We start from the raw sequence: 5,792 nt of genomic DNA, 5'->3' as shown, positions 1-5,792 counted from the left end.
TTTTTTTTTTTTTTTTTTTTTTTTTTTTGAGGGGGAAGGTTATTTATTAAGAGTTTTTGCGGCATTTGCAATACAAAACTTCAAATTATTTAGCGTCGGCGATTAAAGAAGTTACCAGAGGGAAGCACACAAAAGCAGTAAAAGAAAGAAGAAGTGATGCGATATTTGATAGGAAAGAAGAAACAAACCACACCAGAGCACCTGTCAACAAGCCGTGAGCGGCGGCATGTTTGTTGCTCTGAGATGCTTTTTGTTTTTTAAAGAAAAGAAAAGAAAAAAAAGCGCAGGAAAATAACGTTATATTTCTGTTGAATCACGCAAAAATCATGGGCTGACTTTTATTTCATTACAAAATAAGAATTTGCCCAGGAGTTTCAGTTCCTTTTAATATGTGGTATCCGTTGCATAATTTAATGTGCTTTAAAATATTTCGTCGAAATTTCAAATTATAAATATCAAAAAAGCCTCCCCTCCACTTCCCCCCAAAAATTTACAATTGTTCAAATGAATAAACAGGTTTGTTTTGTGTTTTCCATCTACTGAAAAAAATGTTGCTTTCTTGGCTTATAAAATTTGAACAGCTCGCCGGCGAAATACAAGTCTACTTCACCACAGAAAATAATATCTACGAAATTCTGCCTATAAATTCCCACGGATTCAACTGACGGCAAAATCAAAAGTGCACCTAACAATGGGTCTATTTTAACTCAAATGTGTTTAGTTAGTATTAGAGACACCCCATCTTGCGCACATTTCAAGCCGGTCAGTTTAGGGGGATGTGCTTTGTACCCCTCACACGCTGTTTATGAGTGTATCCAGTCATTTGAAATCATTGGAACAGTTTTGTATAAACTTTATTTTTCCCTCGGAAATTATTCTATGTAGGTTTAGATTTTTCCGATATTTAATACAATGTATATAACTCAGCTTCCATTATAAAACGTTTGACCGACATGTCTACGACTACAAAGTCACAGACAGAAAAAAAAAGTTCCCCGACAAAACCCCGACCAAGTGTTTCTCCATTATTCATAGGTACGTGACGGTATGTTACATGCATGTGTGCAGCGTTCCTCATCCTCTACTGGGGCGGTTTCTTTCAGCAGCTATATTTATATTTTACACAACCACTTACTTGTGCATGTTTTTTTAAAATCCTTCATGATATATTACGGGCAAAAATAAATCTTACATAGTCAAAGTGTAAGCTGCCTCACAACAAAGCAAACTTGTGCATACTGCATGCTCTAATACCGATTTGTTTTAGGGTTCTTTTTGTTTTTGTTTTGGGAGGGGGGGGGTCCCGGATCCTTCCTTGAGAGCCCAGTTAAAGATAAGGTGAGTCTCGTGTAAGGATTTTTAAAAAACAAACACGATTATGGCAAAAATTTAAACTGTAAGGTACAAAAAAATGTTTTTTAAAAACGAGAAAACAAGACCATACATACAGAATATTGTATTAACCTTAGGATTCTCAACACACGTCCTCTTCCCAGACTTTGAAGGGAATGTTATGTCGGTTAAACTTAAACCCATGCCACACCACATGCCCATCCTTTCAAACGATTTTCCTAATTTTTTTCTTTTCTTTAAATATATGTTCTCCCCCCCCCCCCCCCCCCCCCCCCCCCCCTCCCTCACTCCCGTACCTTTTCGGCTTCACTTTCTCAACCCTTAAGTCTTGCCCACTCTACTAGCTACAATTGTAATACACGTACTTAATTCTGACTATTTGAAGTTTGGTTGCTTTGAGTAGCTTTACCGTAAATTAAATACATCATTATAATTTGATACTGGGGGAAGGAAAATACGATTGCAAAAACATCCAAACTATTTCCAACGTATAAGGCCGGATTGCCTCCGACAGGGCTGTTAGCCTTCCTGTTTGCATACAAAACAGAAGAGACTCGGACTGCGCTAACCTGTCTCCCCGTGACCCCTTAATCTGCGCCCCCAGTCAAAAGAAGCCCTTCCCTCCTCGCCCGTGCCTCAATAGTCACCTTCCCTCCTCGCCTTTTTCTCAGCAACAAAAGGAGCTTTTATCCCAGAGCCATGCAATCACTCCCCCCCCCCCCCCCCCCCACAAACACACACACAGTACAGTGAAAATTTGATTTAAATTACCGACATTGTACTTTACCATGTACGTGTATGTAGCTCTAAAAGTCTCCCATATATATATGATGTGTTTCGTTTAGTTTAAAGTAAGTCTTGCAGCGTTTGCAACTGAATACAGTCATAAAAAAATGCCAAAGAAAAGAGGAGTTTCGTAATGTACAAAGAAAAGAAGGAGGTGAGATATGGACGACAGATGCTTGATAGGAAAAAAAGAGCAAACCACAGAAGAGCATCCACCAACCACATAGCCCTTTATGACTCGAGAGAAACTTATTATTTTTTTAATGTCCTTAATATTTTTAGTTTTTGTTTGAGTTTTTTTTTTTATATTTAAAACATAATCACAATCAATAACAGACATTTTGTGCTGGGGAAAAGTAAACCAGACAGACAGAAATAACTAAGGAAAAGAAAATACAGTATTATTAAGTTTCAAATTTGTGCACCCAAATGTCAGAACCTATTCAGAAAATAACAACTGAGCATTAAAAGGATCTTAGTTTACAAGTTTAAAAAGGCAAAATAATATGTCATGTTCATTTCCATAGAGCTTTTCCGAGATGAAAGCTTTATGTTTTTATTATTTGTTTGTTCGGTCGAGGGAAGAGAACCACATCCAAACAAAAACAGTCATTTTGATGCCGGGAAAAAAAGATGATAAACAGACAGAAACAACAAAGGAAAAGAAGTCGGGACTAACCATTGGCACCCTACAACCACCCCCTCTATAGAATAATGACAGAGCTGATTTAGAGTTATAAAGAGTTTATAAGACATTAAAATTATCACGCTGTATCTCCTGACATAATGCCATGACAGCATTTCACACAATAAAAGAGGAAGATCAGGTAACAGGAAATTAATATTTCTTTTATAAACTAAAGGGTAATATTAGTGTATCAAAAACTCAAACTTATTGATCAAGTTGAAACAAAACCAACCATGGAGTAATGATTATGTAGTTTGTAGAGAAACAATCTTCCAAAACCGCACAGCAAGGAACAGTGCAACATAAATTTCTGCTCCCACTCAGTCTACACACCGATCAACAGAAAAGAGACATCATTTTTTTAACAAAGAAAAAAAAAAGAAAGACCAAAGAGAAACCAAGAGATGGAAAAACCTCAGCAGACTGTATTCCAATCACAGATGTTGTCAAAAATACTTTAAATACTTTGCTTTACATTTAAATTTAAAACCAAACTTCCCTCTCAAATGTTAATCAAACTCAAGCTAAACATTAAAATAGATGGGGGAAACATCTACATATATAGTTTGGCTACATACATAGACAACAGTGTAGACACTTTCGGAGAAAGACGTTTGCTACATGGCTACAGTGCAAAGACTTTCTGAGAGACCGCTACACAGAAGAGACTTTCTGAAAGACTTTGGCTAACTAGCTACAGAGCAGAGACGAGAGATACAACTTTACACAACAACAGATAAACAAATGACAGACAGTGAGATGGGGATATAAAAATGCCCTGCCTCTCCCCAACCATAAAACTATTATCAAAGCTACGGAAACCACTTAATTTGTATTTTTGTATTGCCGCTGGATTGGAAAAGTAAAGTATTTTTGTATCTAGAATCTAGTTATTCTAGTACACTAAACATTACAAAAAAAATTTTTATGGTACAAGTGTAAAACTTGTATTATGAAACATAACATGATGAACTATTTCAAACAAGAGAGGGCACTAAAAATTAAAAGTCAAATATTTACAAATTTATATCTGTCGAAAGAGCAAAAAATAAGTTTACCCAAATTATTAAACATATGTTTTACTTATATTCAGACCTATACAAGACTCCTTTATGAGAATTAAAAAATAGTTACTGAAAATTCATTTTATAAAAGACTTACTCTTGGTTCTTGTGTACCCAAGATTTTAGAAAAATGATGACATCACCGAAAGTAAATATGAAAATAATCATGACACATCGTGGGAAAAAAATCCAAGACTTTTTTATAATTCGAAAAAAATCCAAGATAAGACCTGACCTAGCACAGGGTAATAATAAACACTCTAATGAAAAATAGCTCCCACTAATAAAGCACAAAGGAATCCCATATGTGCACTGACAACACATGTGGACGAAGACAAAGCCTGCTCCAAAACACTTGCCATTTTTTACACTATTATTGCCACTCCGCTATTCAAGGAAACAATTGGTACCCTCAACGAGAGAGAATGCCGTAAATAGGGATTTTATGTAGCTATAGCCGGTTTCTCCCTATCTATCAACATGACATGATTTTTCAACCCACCATACAGATGGTTCCACAGTACAAAAAACTAAAAAATAGCATTCAAGATATACATCATGTGTACATTATTATGTAGCCTGTATGAAAATAGAAAATGAAGCAACTTGGTAGGTGTGTCAATCATTATTAAGTGCGCTTTTTAATTCATCAATTACTGATTGTGTTAATTTGTCCTTTTGTTGTTGACTTCATTACCATGATTTGTTTGGTGATATGAGGAGGAAATTCCTTGAAAAGACACCAAAAAAGGTATCACTTTCTCCTTTTCACAAAAAAAACTTAATAAACACTTAGCCACAGGTGCATAGTATGGACGGAAAAGTGATATTATTTCTCTTGATTCATTTATTTTATTTACCACGTTTCTACCCTGCACCAATCCTAGCAACTGTTACAACGGGATTTGACCCCATCACTAAAATTGCAAACCCTTTATTATTTTTAAAAAATGAAAATTTAAAAAATATAGGAAAAGAGTGAACTGTTCTAGATTTTTCTAAATTAAACAAATAAATTAACATTAAACACTAGCCTAATCCGCTCACAAGCACAGAGCAGGAATGTTCACATCATCATCAACAGAATAAAATTCAGGAACGACAAAAAAAATATTTTTATCTTGTCACAACCCCACTGAAAATGCAATCAAAAATGTCACTCCAGTTGCAGCCAAACTACGAAATGACGACAGTCTTTGTAGAAGCAGAAAAGACACAGAAATTAGACCAACATAAAAGCAGTTTCAAAATTGTTTGAAGAAAAAATGATCGCCAACGTCATTTAATTTAGAGAGACAGCTTTTTCAGAATTGGGAAGGGAATACGATCAGTTTATTTTCCTACACTGTAACAACAATATTTCAGACACCAAATTTTAAAAATGCTGTATTAGGTAGGCTAAATTCAACAGTCTTACGAAATATTTGAATTTGACTGTACGGTACAGGGATCAGCAAACTGTTTTCTCAGGGTTTTTTAAAACACTTGAACTTTTCCTTTCAGAGAGACTAAACTGCGTGTCTGTATGAGCTAGCCTGAAGTCTATTTAAAGCCTAGCACTAACCCAAAGAAATTTTTTTTAACGCAAATTCTAGGATTTCCATAAACTTAACTGTCAGCAATTTTTTCACCCCTCAAAAATAAAGAAGTCACAGAAAAAAATCCTAGAAACAGGAACGCAAACCTTATGCAACAGAGACAGTAAGTCTGGATTTTGTTCACCAAACTAGATCTAACTAAAATTGGCCAAACACGATGAGTGAGTAATTGGCCAGTCTGCTGGGTTGGCAAAGAAACAAAGGCAAGAATAGAGAAAAAGTTGTTCCATCAAAAAGGCCCCAAACTGATGTCACAAACTTAACTGAGAAATAAACTCTTCATAATTCTACAACAACCCCCCC

The sequence above is a fragment of the Aplysia californica genome, unplaced genomic scaffold, assembly GCF_000002075.1.
Source record: "Aplysia californica isolate F4 #8 unplaced genomic scaffold, AplCal3.0 scaffold00428, whole genome shotgun sequence".
NCBI lineage: Eukaryota > Metazoa > Mollusca > Gastropoda > Aplysiida > Aplysiidae > Aplysia > Aplysia californica.
Note: the sequence above shows the minus strand (reverse complement) of the source record.